Source organism: Spodoptera frugiperda, chromosome 11 (assembly GCF_023101765.2).
Source record: "Spodoptera frugiperda isolate SF20-4 chromosome 11, AGI-APGP_CSIRO_Sfru_2.0, whole genome shotgun sequence".
Lineage (NCBI taxonomy): Eukaryota > Metazoa > Arthropoda > Insecta > Lepidoptera > Noctuidae > Spodoptera > Spodoptera frugiperda.
Window position 1 is genome coordinate 7,718,629 of NC_064222.1, and position 16,928 is coordinate 7,735,556.

General features: G+C 34.7%; 1 protein-coding gene across 1 annotated transcript in view; it reads left to right on the top strand.

Annotated features, from left to right (window-relative positions):
• The first annotated feature begins 1,092 nt into the window (after positions 1–1,092).
• The window catches only part of LOC118274585 (unconventional myosin-XVIIIa), a 297,865-nt gene continuing 282,029 nt past the window's right edge, over positions 1,093–16,928 (top strand). The window contains exon 1 of the mRNA XM_050696858.1: positions 1,093–1,420. The gene's annotated coding sequence lies outside the window, so the exon portion shown is untranslated. The remainder of the gene's footprint in view (positions 1,421–16,928) is intronic.

Here is a 16,928-nt window from a genome sequence, read left to right on the forward strand (position 1 = left end):
GTGTCTCATCTGTGGTCTCATCTCAGCTATGCAACCTGTGAGATAGTAAGTACTATCCACGAACGTGTTAAACAAAACTATGGCAGGACACGAATTTTTATAACTTATGAGTGTGTATATGCACATACGTATTTATTAAATGCTGCTTTATGAATACGTACAGTTGTGTTATGTTGTTGTTAGTAAAGTTATTAGGTGGATAAAACTACCAATTTCAATGATTTCGTAGTTTTCTTATGTTACAATAAAGTAGCAGACACATTTTAGATTCATTTACCTACATTTTTATGTATAAAATAAAATTAAAGGTACCTGAGATATATTAATGTATCTGTATACAGAGACTGAAACTAACCGTAAATTCTTGAAGGGTCTACAGCTATTTCTGGTTGGTCTGCTTTATAATTTATTGAATGACTCTTTAAAAAATACAAAACTATATTCATAAATTAGTTCAATATTAGAACTATGGAATAGAGCGCCATCTAACGACGAGTAGCAAAGTCCTTTTAAAAGATAAGGTAGTGACATCTAGTTTCATTAGTTGGACTTGTTACGTCAACAAGTTATGAAAACGTTATTGCTATCCGTCACTAGGTGACACTTTCCTAATCAGCGATAGTACTGATCAAATTCTTTTACGAAAAAAAAAAATACTGAACGTTGAGTAGATCTATTGTTATCTAGGTACATAATATTTTCATTAATTTACCATTTACTTAATTTTTCCCAAATAGTATATTCTTAAGAACCAAAAATAAATAAACAAACGGTGAATGAAAATATGTTAAATAAATACCTACCTATATATAAATAAACATTCCAATAATGTAACTACCAATTGTTGTGATCAAATTCTGAACTTATTTATTTTTTATTTAATTAGATATTCGACGACCCTGCAGTGTCAATGTTATGCTCACATTTTTCTCACTTTGACAACAGTACAATCACTATTCTTGTATGACAGGTTTTATGCCATAAAATTATGTAGTCTTTTTTACCGTATACTACCGCATGAACTTGTGAACTTTTCATTTTAGTCGGGTTGTAGAGGTTTTGCGGGCGTTGCTCGACGCGTCCCGCTGCGTGTAGATCGTGTTTAGTTTATCCGTACCGTGATAAAAGTGGATACGTTCGCATTTTGCGGTGTACGGAACGCGATTTTAACAATTATCGATAATTATACGACATCTGTCAAAGTAAACTATTCCGGAATTCTGTGTAAACGATGAATTTCGTGTAATATTTATATTTTAAATAGTGAATTACAATGCCGGTGTGATAAAGTGTCCTTTTTTCGTGTATTGTTAAATGTATGTGGATATAATGCCTGGAATTTGTGATGTGTATTGTGTTTAACTACGGTTTGGTGTGTGAGGATTACACAGTTGCTTATTCGGATTAAAAATACGCACAAGTGAGTAAATATTTACACTATCTGCTTACGAAATATTACGCGAAGTGAAGTCTATTGTCTAACTGTACTGCTGTAGTGGTACTTGTCGAATAATTTTAATTTAAAACCGAGCATGCAGGTAGGCTGTATAGCGTCTTACTATGCCTCCAAAAATATTTGGAAGGAATGTAGGGTATTTTAAGTTCTTTTTATTGTCTATTAGATCTGTGTTGTTTATAATCTGTTGACAGTTTTTGCTATCACACTTACAAATAATAAAAAAAAATCGAAAACCTATCTTCATAGTCAAGTCTAGCTGATCAAAGTTTGAAATAAAACATTCTACGTAAATAAAATAAGGGCCATAATAATATTTGTTGTAGTAACTAAAAGTGTTCCTTTACCTTTCTAATATGAAGTTACTAAGTATTTATAACTATTTACATGAATACTTTAGCAATAAAATTAAACAAGCCCAAAAGGTGAATGTTCTTATAAGATTAGGGAACAAATAATATTTTTTTATACAAAATTATCAACACAATAGGTACTGCTAGTATCTATGTTATACTTTACTATCTAAAACTAATTAATTATTGCACATTGGCATCTCAAGGTTGATACAAAAATAATAATTACAGTGATAGTAATCTAGTTTTATTTTTTTATTATTATGTATGTAGATAAAATAATTTTGTTACTCAACTGACTCCCTAATAAGTTTATTAATTTTATGTTATGATATTAACAATACCTACATATATTTTTGAATCTTATGCATAAATGTTTTTATATTAATAGATGTGTAATTAAAGCTAAACTACAAAGTAATAGTAGCAAATAATCTAATCAAATAGGTACCTATCTAAAAATAATGTGGAAGAGCTCTTAATACCATAATAAATTCTCCACATCTTTTATAGTGTTAAGTTACAGAAATATAAATATTAATTACTGATTGTGATGCTAAGCATGCAGATAATTTTCCAAGACAAAACAAAGTTTGCAGGGTTCATCATCATCATCAGGCTGTTCTCATCCATTGCTGGACATAGGCCTCTCCAATGGCATGCCACTGAGCTCTATCTGCATCTTTTCGAAATTTGGGGATGTTGCTCGTAGCGAATACAATCTTATAAACCTAACTGAATTATTATTCAAATAACTGACTTAAGGAATACATGCTATCCTCATAATATATTGCTTGTACAACATACATTTGATACTTATAATTGTAAACAAGGAAATCTGCATAGTTAAATATAAATCCTTATAATAACTTAACGGTTCATTCTTGTCATGTTATTATTAATTTATAGCAAAGTAAGATAAGAATAAAATAATTGCTATTAACTAACTACTACAAATTGAACCCAATCAAAGAATTTTCCATTGTTCCTTTTTGCTTAACCTGTGGTATGCCAGAATGCTGTTCTACGTAAGACACAATGTAAATAATAATAATTCTATTGTAGATTAAAAAGAAAGAATCCTTAGGATCTTCTTTGAGAGGCATTATAAATAGATGGGATCCATTGTCCATTCAAGTCTTATTCTATATAATATCCTACCTATTATAATATTATAACTACTTTTTGCTGAATATTTGCAAGTTAATAGATTGCAATATAAATAAAATTCTATTGTGACTCATATACTGAGATTAAATGATTAGCTACTTTACTTAGGGATTCAAAGAACTAAAGATCCTAAACACTTGGCCTATAATGTATTTCCACTGTTAAAGCAGACCATAATAAAGCCTTTTGAGATTGTATTCAGAGTTAAATCATTTATTTTAATTACACCAATTTTAGATTACAGCAGGACCTCTTTAATCCGAACTCTGAAAATTTTGCCCCCGTTCGGATTGGTGGAGCGTTCGGATTACAGGGATATAGATGATAAGGGTATTTTTTGCGAATAAAACTACATAATAGGTGCATACATAATACAATATTTGTATTAATATATAAACGTTACATATTTTATTCAACATTTTTGAAGAAATCCAGTATTTTGACGTTCGGAAAGTAACTTTTAGAGTGAGACAGCGCGGACTCGGGTCGGGGGTTCGGATTACAGAGGTGTTCGGACTAGAGGGGGTTCGGATTAAAGAGGTGGTGCTGTATATATTTTTGAAAGTCTAATAAAATTTTAAAGGTTTAAAGATTTTTACTTGTACGGAAGTGTACATTGTCATATAAAAGAAATAATTAGCAAGAAACTCCTACATCCTTAAGACCTAAAACTGCTTCTTATTGTCACAAAATGGGTACTTTTTAATACCTAATTAGATACATTACCTATGTGTGCACCTCAGCCTATACTTATGTAATGTATGCTTTATAAATTCTCATTAAACTTAGTCTATATTTAGTTCGAATGAGTCAGTCAATTGTAAATAATTATATTTAAAAAAAAAAACTAGTTTGATATGGTGGTCATGGCTATCAATTTATCAATTAGTAATATGTCTAACTATAGCTACTAGTGGTCGCCTAGTGGCCGAAAATCGACCATATATGATTTAATTTACAATACCACTTAACGTACGTTGAATGATAATTTTTATTTAATTCAAACTCTTTTATAAAACTCTTTTTATATGAGACGTGAGAATATCATCATCGCAATGTCTATCGATTTTGACGTTTTGTCAAATACGATCAGATACTATGCATGTGTGTGTAATGTTTTATTTATTGATTTAATGTACTTTATAAGCATTATTTTTGAAAAATATTAGCGCTATGCACTTCTCCTACACATAAACTATAAGTGTACCAAATTTTATGCTCCTACGTCCGCGCAATTATCGTAAAAAGTGGTCCAAAGTTTTTGCATCACGTATTAATATATATAGCTATATATATGTTGAAGGTAATGTAATATTATGTGGTTTTAATTAATAGGACATGTATGGTAAATAAACTAGTGGTTTATGTGCAAAGATGAGGAGAATGGGGAAGAATGAATGATGTAGAAGTAAAATGACATATTTAATTATTTAATCAAACTTTATTAATTAGTTATTTGCAACAATAAGGTACCAAGAACATGTAATACATACCTAAAAAAGATAATCTATATTTTGGTTTTTGTTTTCCTGTAGATAAAGATTATGATAGCTAACATATTTGTTAAGAACAGGAAATCTATCTATGCTTATCATTCAATCTACTAATCTAAACAGTACAAATTGACAAATTCATTTCACAAAGTCAATGACAACTTTATTTTACTTCATAAAACAACCAGAAAATTCAAAACAAATATTACCCATCTAATGCTTTTAACCTCAAAAATTTCTTTTAAGAGTTCACGAAGGAGTGAATTCAATTTGGGGAGACGCGCCATGTAAGGGGGCGGGGGTGAATCGATAGTTCGCCCGTTCGCCGGGCCCGTCAGCTGAGCTGCGACTGTGGGCTGTGACCCCATGCAGCCCAGCTATTGACACAGTCTGGCTCGGGCCGTCACGTCATTGACTAAGGCGTGTTTACGAACTTTAATAAATGTTATTGACACGGTATGCTCCGTGACAATAATAGGTTCATTTTTGCAATTAAAGGCTAGATGAGTAATTTTCATTTTAATTATCTTGTAACTCGTATAAAATATTAGCTTCATTTTTGCAGTTAATAGGGTAGAACTCTTATATTAGGTATTTAAAATTAATTATTTCAAGAAGTAACTACTTAGTCTAGGTTGTGGAAGAAGTAATATGGTAGATGACTTATTTTAATTTTAATGTCCGTCTTGTAGATTATTTTAAAATATCAGATACGTATTTTTTATTTTCTTACGGAAAGAAATAGTTTCAAATATAGTTACAATCATTTGAAATGTCCCGTGCTATCATTTCTAGTACGTTTTATACGAAGAAATTACGTTTTTGCTCCCTCCTTTGATTCTAAACTTTGTTATCGGGCTTAGTTTTAAAAATACGTGTCTAATAATATTTTTTCACTACCTTACCTAACATACTAAATATTTTTTTATATTCATACCTCGTCATCATCCCTATTCTCTTTTTTAATTAGCGCTAATCGGTATCTATGGTAGATTTCATTGATAAAGATATAAACAAGTGAGATTACGAGATTTAAAGACGTTCTTTAAATCTCGTAATCTCAGTTCTTAAACGTAAGAATGGGGGCAAATTTTTGTTTACAAACGTGACCTAAACTAAAAACTATAAGAATATTAATCTATGCTAAACTGCATGTCTGCTTACACACTAAACTAAATATCAACAAACAGTACATGAGTCATTGATCACACCCAATTTTTTTTATTCAACTGCAAAGTGTATGTACTTGAAACGTTTTTCTTTTTTTAAAACCTTGGCGTGAAAGAGAAAGAACGCTATAACTACAATTTAAATTAAAGTTCTAACCGCCGTAGTTACTAAGATTCATTTAATGATTATATTAATTAGTAGTTAATTGATTTTAGATACAAAATCGTCACTAAGGAATAGTTAAGTAACCGTGTGTGACATGGGCGGCGCTGATCGCTTACCATCAGGTGACTAGTCTGCTAGTTTGCCACCACAAAAATACAAAAGTTTAAGTAATGCCTAAAAATGTCCCTGAGGCGCAGTCCTCCGCTAGTTACTGACCACCCGGCGTTATTTACGTTAAAATCGTAAATTACAATGTCTAACGTAAAATGCTTAAGTTTTTTAACGTAAATTACACAGAATTCTAGGTAACTTAGTACTTCAGGTAATAAGTATAGTATCCAATCAATGTTTGCACTGAATTATCTGATGTCCAACACAGTTTGCCGTCAGTTGCGCATTGTATCTGTCGCAGTATCGCTATGTTAGCCTAGCCTACATAGATAGCACTATATTTGCCTAGGCAATAAGAGCTTTAAGTGTAATAATATAGAAATAAATATACCTAGAACTAGGTATGCAATAGTACTACGGCCTTCTAGACTTCTAAAGAATTACCAAATCTCTCCGCTTGATTGTTTATTTTTTGCTTCTGCGAATCGAAATTTCTTGCTATTGATCATTCACCGTTTATCACACTAATGACTATTATAAATATTATATTGTTTGTTTAGATCTTTGGTCGTCAATCACGCCTGAAACTACTGAACGGATTTTGATGAAATTTGGTATACAGACAGGGAATGTGCTGACTTAAGTGATAGCATATAACTAGCTTTTAACTTTATCCTACGGTAAAGCAGGCAAAGTCGCTGGCAGAAGCTAGTCTACCATAACACTACTTACTAGTTACTGAGGATTTCAAAATTACAAAACCCTACAGCTACATCCTAAATGCTCACACAGCAATGAAATAATCACAGTCACTACACTACCATAAAAGAAGCACATAAGCCTTTTAACATTCGATAAGTACATACTTAAATAACATAAGAAGACGTATACTACTATTATTTAAATGTAAATAGTATGTAAATAAGCCTTTTACAGTAACAACAAGCTGTTATTTTAACTTCGGCTCGTCGTCCTTGAACTCAAGTGTTAGAGAAACGCTTTATCAACTTACTCGATCTCTGTTGGCCTCTACGAAGTAACTATTGGTAAAAAAATATACTATGTAGTTACTTGGCTAATAGTAAAAGCCATTACCTAATGTTAAACAGTTTTTGTTATGTATGGTACAAACTGATGTTCGTGTCGGTGCGGTCTTGTGGATGGAAAAAAAATCTTTAGAATTTTTTCTATTACTTTTTGAAGGGGGAAAATGACTTCTCCCGCCTTGGACGAGGTGAGAGGCAATGTCAGACTCTTACTGGCTAAAAACCACCCCGTTCCTACTTCTGCTTTTCGAACCGGAGTCTCGGTAACCCGCTAGGCAGTCTGCAGGTCGTCGCTGATATCATGATATGTGTGGTGTAGAATTCTCGCCTTAACTATTAGAGACTAATATTACATACGCCTAACTGACAAATCAAATTCGAATTTCTGTCTACAAAAAAATTTAAACCTTTCAATAAAAATAAAATGTGGATAACTATGTTTTGCAACAGAACCATTATTTATTGTTTACCTACTTGTAGTTTAGTATCCATCACTAATAAATCTACGTGGAGCTGTGGACAAAACCTAAGGGGTTTACCAGGGCTCCAGTTTAAAGCAGTAGTAGGAACAGGGTGGTTTTTAGTCAGTAAGAGTCTGTCTCCCTCACGTCACCCGGGCGGGAGAAGACATTGCATGATATTCCCTCGTCAAGAAAAAATATCACAAATAAATCTCCTTTGCCATTTCGTCATTTGTTTTTCCTCAATATGACAGTATCCATTTTGTCCCGTTTTCCCTCTACTCCCCTATAAAGCAAAGATTTATGAATACTATCAAATAAAACTGGATTTTTTGCATTGAAATGGGAGAGAGGGGGATTTTAGTGGCCTTTCTTTTTCTGCACGTGCCGCAAGACCTTGAACGGCGAATGATACATTGAAAGTCACGACTTTAGAAGCGTGATTGGCAATTAAGTTATTGGCTTATTCATTAAGCATTACTAAGTTATAAGTAAGTAGATACTTAGTTACTTAAAACTATACTTGTAGTAACTAACCAGTTGGTACAGTTTTTTCGTCATTATAAATGTAACTACTGATTTTGTGTGTATGAGTTATTTATTTACCTTTTTTATGGTATAGGATCACCTGATGGTAAGCAATCGCCGCCGCACATGAAAACTTGAAACACAAGTGGGTTGCCGGCCTTTTGAGGGTTAGGAATTTAAGGGTTTTTGTGGAATCGGGGATTGGAATGGGGGAATCAGATCTCCGGTAGCCTCACTCACAAAACGCAATTGTTGTTTCACGTCGGTTTTTTGGTGAGGTAGTGGTATCTCTCCGGTCGAACCGGCCCATTCGTGCCGATGACTCGCCCTTCCTTACGTATTTAAATCAATATTAAGTTTTATAAAAATTGGAATTCCATATCGTATGCTCTCGCTTTGCACACTAATTCTATTTAGTGTAACCAGTAACTATTTATACTAAATACTCAAAGGAAAACTCCGACTAGATAGTAACCATCTTGCGAAAATCTAATCTACCATTCGCGGAAGTGCAAACCCTGAGCCGCAGTAAGCCAGCAGTGTTCCAGTTAGTGCATTATAGTCTGCGGCGTGTAATGCACAGGCTGATGACGTCATTCAGGCCGCAATGTGTAATGCACATGTACTGGTTGACATTGGGATCTTGGCGCTTTGTGAATGTGCACTCGTTCGTTGTGTGAACGAGAATGGCTGTTTTCTTTTTTTTTTAAGGTATGAGTAATGAATTCATTGATAATTTAATTAATAATAAACCAAATATAGCTAACTATTTGTTTATAAGTGTTATATAAGTTTTTAAGCTGACACGGTCACTAGTAATATCATTAGATATTTACCGGGATATTTACCATGTTTATTAGTTTTATTATAACTTTCGTGAGACATAATAAATTAGTTATTACGTTATCGGCTTAACTACTCACGTAACTGTTTGACGAGGAACTCGACTAGTTTCAAGCTATACACACGACGCGTCGTGTGTCGCAGAATGCTGCTCATGAATATGAGGCTCTAGGATGGCAATAATTAGGTAATGTTTATTAGTTTTTGTGAGTTTCCGATATTTTGGCACTGTTCCAAGCGCCATGATCACGGATGAACTGTAGTATATGCGGGTGGATGTTTATGAGCAGACATGTCGTGAGCTACCACTAACTATTTAAGATAGATTTCGCATGCATGTATTTTTTTTAATTTTGTATGCATTCACATCATGTTTGAGTAAATATTTTATTTAGTTCTTATTTTTTTCTTTGATTCTTTGATTATCCCTCGAATACTAGTTAGTGTTTAAAATATTATTTTTGTCTCTATCATAGAGATGTAGAAATGACGTGATATTGATGTCAAATTCTTTGTGATGTCTGTCGCTGACGATTTTTTTATGACGGAAATATTAATATGAAATGGTTTCTGAAATAGTTTTTTGTTCCTTTCTTACGAAATTGATGTGATAATCTGTTTATCTTGATAAATAAAATTAGGTAGTTATGATTTAGTTATAGGAAATATGATACCTAAACAATGACGTCATAGTTTGCTATAAAATTGATTGATTCTTTTACGAAATTTTACGACGAAGATAGTTATTATAGTTAGTTAAAATCCTTATTCCTATGTAAGTAAGTAAGGTCTAAATGCTTGCTTAAGGCATAGTTAAGTCCACTAAACTCCAATTGTTAACTAGTAACTCAATAAAATGTACAGTTTAGCGTGCTTACCTAAAAGATACCGTTGCACCGAACCCCAATTTTATGTAAATCAGTCTGCACTAAAGTCTAGACGCTTTAAAACCTTGATTACGATCTGCAAAAACTTCTAACTTACCTACTATTATTACGTGAAGTCAATTTAAAGTAGAATATTACTTTTGGTGCAATTTACAACTTGGTTATGTCGTCTAAATCGAATTACGAGTGATGAAATTGAGTCTACGTAAATTCGTTTGAGGGTTTTATGATAATAACTAGCTTCCGCCCGCGGCTTCGCCCGCGTGAAATTAGTTTTTGTCAATCCTGGTCCTTTATGTCTAAGAGACTCTTACAGGGGCCAGCCTCACGTTGTGTACAAAAATATTTTTAAATGACCTAATTTAAAACATTTTTGTACACAACGTTTGCTGTTTTGTTATCATTTGTTAAAATGTGGAGATTGTTTGGACTCGACACTCGCGAGCAGGCCACGTACAGTTGGCCATGCGAAAAACAGTTTTTCTCTAAATGGACACCTGCTACTTTAAGTGTTTGCCCTTGCGCTTTGTTAATGGTCATTGCGAAGGCTGGTTTGAGGGGAAACTGGATTCTTTTAAACTGAAACGGTAAATCTGTAGGGATCATGGGTATGCGTGGAATCAAAACTTCTTCATCTTTAGCTATACCTGTCATTATAATTGCTCCAATAATATTGCGTCCTAGCTGCGTAATTTGCAATCGAGTCCCGTTGCATAGTCTCGGCGCTTCAAGATTTCTCATTAATAAAACTGGAACCCCAACTTTCAGTCTCAGCTTATGAGACGGCACTCCTGACAGCTCTAAAGAGTTTAGAAACTCGGTAGGATAAGACATCACCTGTTCACTGTCCATGACAATATCTACTGACAAATATTCGACAACATCGCCTTGCACATGTGACATCATTCTTTCATTGATCTTTCCCACGATTTCATTGGTCGGTGCTAATATTGCCCTTTCACACAGCCATTCTCTATTCCTCATGTTATATTCTAAACCGGAATAGACGTTGTTTTTAAGATCTTCCAAGTTTTGGACAGCATTACAAAATTCTTGATTTAATGTAATCATGCCGTTAGCGTCCGTAGTCATTCGACCTTCACCGATTTTCAATAGAGCAGCTGCATATTGCCCCGATTGCGTATCATTATGTAGTAGACGCTTTCAAACATGCATTTATCTCATCTGCTGGAGTGCCTCTAGTAATGACAGGTAGTGTCTGTCGAAAATCACCAGCAAGCAGCACTACCATCCCACCCATTAAACTCGGGTTACTTCTGATATCTTTCAGAGTCCGATTGAGCGCCTCGATCGCTTTTTTATGCGACATTGTGCACTCATCCCACACCAACAGCTTGCATTGCTGTAGCATTCGGCCACGATCGCTGTTTTTTGTGATGTTACACACTGTTTGTAGTTCCAGTTCCGAATCCGTTCCGTTCGAATTTCGGGAATTCCGTTTGTAGAAAAATTCTGCACATCCTTTGAGACCTACGTACCAAGATTCATGGTCTTATCTTCAATTCAACCCCTATTTCACCCCCAAACTGGTAAAAATTTCAAAATGCTAGAACAAACGATTTTTTGTTTCTTATGACGTGATATTTGACGAACTTGCATACTAACTTTCAACCCTTATTTCACCCCTTAGCTGGTCGAAATTTCAAAAATGCTAGAACAAATGTTTAATGATTTCTTATCAAGTGCTTAAATATAAAGTTTCATGGTTTTATCTTTTAAAATTAAGAAATCCCATACAAACTTTCAACCTCTATTTCAACCCCTTCATCCCTTTTTTTCGAAATAAAAAGTAGCCTATGTTCTGTCTCAGGGTCTAAAGATTGTCTGTACCAAATTTCATCAAAATCGGTTGCGAGGTTTAAGCGGGAAAGCGTAACAGACAGACAGACAGACAGAGTTACTTTCGCATTTATAATATTAGTTGGGATAATATATTTATTTGCTCAAAAACATGGTAACTAACTATACAAGGATCTTACAATTTAAATGGGGTTCACATGTTTTGCTTAATCTATAAGCATGCAAATATTTAATAATTAGTTATTACAGAAATGTAGATGTAATATGGAGATTATTGTTAATTATTGTAAATATTAACTCCTTGTCCTACTTATAAAAGTGAAAAATTGTTTATTTTTTGTTCGAATTACCAAGAGTATAAAAATGAATTATTGATTTATTTCGAAATTTAAAGAGACCTTGTGATAACTTATTAGTTAGTTAGTTATCGAAAGTTTGAATTAACAAAAGGCGACTGTATTTGTGTTTTCAATAAGCTTTCACCAAACATGTAGTTAGGCAATGCTTTATCTACTTATGTGTAAGTAAATCTATATTAAAATTGGTGGCTTTAATTACACAACTGTATCGGATGACGCCTAGGAGCGACTAAATGCACTGCATTCATTTGAACGAAGTTAAATTTCCCTGACATTCTCCTTCAAAAATTAAAAGTTTTCACACTAATCGATGAATTCCAATGTTCAGTGGGTCTGATTTAGTTTAATCTATTATATAAAAATAAGTCGGGTTTTCCTTCCTGACGCTATAACTCCAGATCGCACGAACCGATTTCCACGGTTTTGCATTCGTTGGAAAGATCTCGGGCTCCGTGAGGTTTATAGCAAAGAAAATTCAGGAAAAATCAAGAGAAAAGCAGGAAATCAAGGAAAATCATTGGTGGCGAAACGGAGTTCGCCGGGTTTGCTAGTTAGCTTTAATTCACAACTCTTTTTATGGAATATAGAGCAAAGGAGCATACGGTTCCTCTGATGGTAAGCGGTCAGCGCCGCCAATGGACACTTGCAACACCAGAGGATTCACAAGCACGTTGCCGGCCTTTCAAAATGTTCTTCTATGGACACTAGACTTTTTTAGCATTAATAAGTCTACGTTTGGCCACCAACCCGCTTACTGCTAGAACGGCGAAGGGCATCGCACGCAACAGATTTTAGTTTGTCTTGTATAGAAACTCATACAACTGCGTCCGCTGATCCGCATCGTATGGACCGCATCATCAGCATTGCCTTAACTCTTCAATCATCAATTCAAACCCAAACAGACTAAAAACAAAATAACTAATTCAATTAGTTAAACAAAACATAAAACTGCGGTTAATGACCCTTTACATTACATTACATGAATTCTGCAGTAGCAGACATAATACAGAAAGCCTTACATTACAATATAAAACTAACAATAGAGGTGGAATATCGCGAGGCTTGCAATACTCGGGGAAAAATGGCTCCGTCCACAGTTTTGCAGCATTAGCTTGTTGGAAGCGCTATTCAGTTGTCTAATTGACCCACTTCTCCCCTTTTGTGCAGTCCGCCAGTATAAACTGACCTTTGAATGTGAACAAGGATTATACGAAATGAGATCAGGATAAAATGGTTTTGTATAACTTGATATGAAGCGATCCAGTATAAACTGACCTCTGAATATGAACAAGGGTTATACGAAGCGAGACCAGGATAAAATGGTTTTGTGTAGGTTGATGTGGAGCTGTGAACATACGCAAACCAGTATAATCTGACCTTTGAATGTGAACAAAGATTATACGAAGCGAGACCATGGTAAAATGGTTTTGTATAGCTTGATGTGAAGCTCTGTGTATGAACAGAGTATTAAAAGGATTTTTCTGTTCGCTTTCATTTCCCGTTTTTTTCCTAATGTAAGCTTGTTACTGTAGTTTTGTTCTTATTGTCTACTGTTTGGACTGTTTTTTGAATAAATTAGTGCTCTTTTCTGTTGGAAGGTTTTTGTTCGGATAAGTTTGGTTTGAAATGGTTTTTACGTCTAGAAATTTTCTCCGAAAGTTCTGCTTATCTCCATTCTTAACTATGCTTGGCCTTTCATCTGTTTTGCTTACTATCTGGAGAGAAAAGATAGTTACTAGTTGGTAGGTTTTGAATTCTATTTAGGTAATAAGGATGATGATGTGATGAAATTAAAAATCCTCGTCAGTTTGTAAGTAAAAGAATACGTGTCTAATGTTTTAAAATAATCTACAAGACAGGCATTCAAATAAAAATTTGCCATCTACCCTATTGTCTGTCTTCAGTTTATGCTTATTCACCCATTAACTAACCTCAAAGGACCTGATCATCCAATTAAGTTTTCAATAACTTTAAATCTACCATCTTAGATGTCAATTTTGTACTCCCAATACCAATGCTATCGGCAATACTATTTGCAAGACCTACATTACGTCACCTGCATGCCTCATACTACGTGCAGTAACGTCGCGGTCGCATTGAGGAGCCACCACCCATCGCACGAAGAATTCGATACTGTCATTATGACAGTCGTTTTCTATGATCTGACGAGTTTCCTCATTTGGTGGTCCAATGTTGTTGATTTATTTCATCGCATGGAAAATTTGTAAATGTTTTAGGTTAGGTTCAGAAGGATTTCTGATCGAAAAGATTTTATAACTAGTATTTAGAATGAGGCATCAGACCACCACAGATAGGGCCTAGTAGGGCTGATGCCTGATCCGGAGCAGCGGACTACCTAGCGGGTTTACCGGGGCTCCGGCTCGAAAAGCAGGAGTAGGAACGGGGTGGTTTAACCGAGGCGGGAGAAGCCATTAGATGATTTTATCCCCTCAAAAAAGCCTAACCATTTTGCGGGAAGTATAAACCTACATGCATCAAAACACTCATCAACCAATACCAAAACTGGAACGAAACGCGTTGTTCAAACATAACTACGGCTTAATTTTCATAATAACACAGGAAGGTACTAATTACTCGATTCCCTAGATATACATACCAGTATAAATTGACCGTCAAATATACGAAAAGAGAATACAAAGAGAGCTCATGATAAACTGGTTTTGCTTGACTTGATGTGTTGGTTGCCCTGTTCGTTCGTTGTTCTAGTAACCTGGCTGGTCTATTGGCTGTTTATAGCGTATTCGTATTTATTAGGTACAGGAGCTATTTTCATAACGCCCGGGAATACCTAGGAGTTATATTAATGTAATTATAATTAGTATCTGATGGTTTTATTTGCGTTTGTAGGTGTGTAATGGTGATATATTTAATACGGACGTCTGTAGTAATCCATTAAGGTCTGTTTTTAATCATATTGTACGGAGGTACCTTTTTATGACGGGGGAAACCTTTACAAGACGCTTAGCTTTTTGGGGTGAAAGACTAGGGAATGTGGGATTTGAAAGCCACTTCAGCATTGATAAGGGGCACCGAGTCTACTTATTAGACCTGCTCCGGAGCCCCTATTTTAACCTGGTACCTATGATTTACCAATTTTGATTATCGCTTGTCATGGTCGTAGATGATACTGAGATGTATATTAAATATCTGCTATAATTTTTTGCAGGCGGCCGATCAGAACGCCGAACAAACTCGTATTAAGTCCTCTGATTGGCCTGCTTCAATGAACCAACCACTCAGAACGAACGCCGTAACGTTTCGATCTCGTTAAACGTAAAACAAATTCGTACTAAACAATCTGAATCCTTGTTTTTGCTAGAAATATGTAGTTACCTAAGAGCCTACTAAAGAAAGTAGTTATACTGAGCTATCATACTTAATAGGTATAGGTCTCCTGCTCGGTCTAAAGCACTAAGATGACCTAGTTCATAAAGTTGCCACTTATTGACGTCTTCACGCTTCCGATATTGCATTTTTCTCATCTATTCGCTATGAAAGTTCTTGAGCTAGTGCCGAGAAATTGAAATTGATTTTTCTTATGTAGAATTTTGATGTAACTATGAACTAAGTAAGTAGGTTTAAAGTGTTTTTTATAATAAGTATCTTGAGACATACAAAATTAATTAAAATAACTTTTTTCTTTCGTAAATATAACTACTGAGAACACCTTTGCCTTCTTATCTAATACCTACCTACACTAGACCAGACTGCGCGATAGAACTAGGCACTATAATTTTAATAAAAACATTAAAAAGATTAGTGATGATATTGGTGAGGCCCTATATCCAGCAGTAGTTACTAATCGTAAAAATCCCTGAACAACTATTCCCTACTTAGGTACTACTTAGGTATTTGGTATAGGTATTTAATTACCTATGTGTATCAATAGATCAATGAATGAAATAATTCAAAATAAACTTTACTACAGACAAACACGTGTTACGTTAAAGAAACACGCAAAAAAAGCAGGAAGATATGATTTTGATTACCATCTTTTTATGATTAACTAATTTATAACTAAAGGAAATTACGAGAGCGAATCCACACTAGACCGGATATTAAACACTATACCACAGAGTATAAACTTCTTTCTATCATACGATTATTAGTGTGAGCCGCCATCTTTCTTAGGGCGATTTTCCACCAGAGATGTGCTATGCTACGTTGCTGTTGCGTTTGGCTTCTACCTTTATTCATTGGTACACATAGCTTAGTACTGGTGGAAACGGATTCACCTAAGCTATCTACGGATGTGTGCTATTGATGCGTGCTATGAATGTTTGCTATGGGTAGCTTCCCTATGATCGATACATCGCATAGGTACTTGAGCTGAACATTTTTCTCGCACAGCTACTTTTCAGGGCCTCATATTCATATCGCATCTTACTCGCACAGCTACATAGCTAAGTATCAGTAGAAACGGTCACATAGTTTCACGGCTTAGCTAACTATTACATCTTCGTAGCATAGCTACATAGCACATCTCTGGTGGAAAAGCAGTCTTATACTGTTCATATTGTAAACATTTTTTTCAACTTCCGTCATCGCTATTTTAAATTACACATACTGTTTACCTTTTAACAAAGCTTTGCTTATGGAAGTTTAATTTTAGAACATAATGTAATTTATTTCTGGAACACATCCAAAAATATATTAGGTTACTATTTTTTTAAATAACGCCTAATCTATTAGCTTCGGTTGATTAGTTAGTCTTAAGATAAGCGTCCACAGGCCCGCATCGTACGCATCGCACGCACCTCATGCAACGGATTTTAATTTGTCTTATATAAAAACTGCGTCCATTGATCCGCATCGTATGAACCATATCATCAGCAATGCCTACATGCGATCCGTACTGATGATGTTATACGGGATACGTACGATGCGATGCGTACGATGCGCTTAACTACCTTTAATAAGACTCTGCGCAGGAGATATTTTAGGTCATTCTCGAGCAAATACGGGTTTTCTCTTTCTTTGTTATCTCAGTACGTAACTACGTATGAGAGATGTTGATGCCACGGTAAACCATGGAGCATGGAGA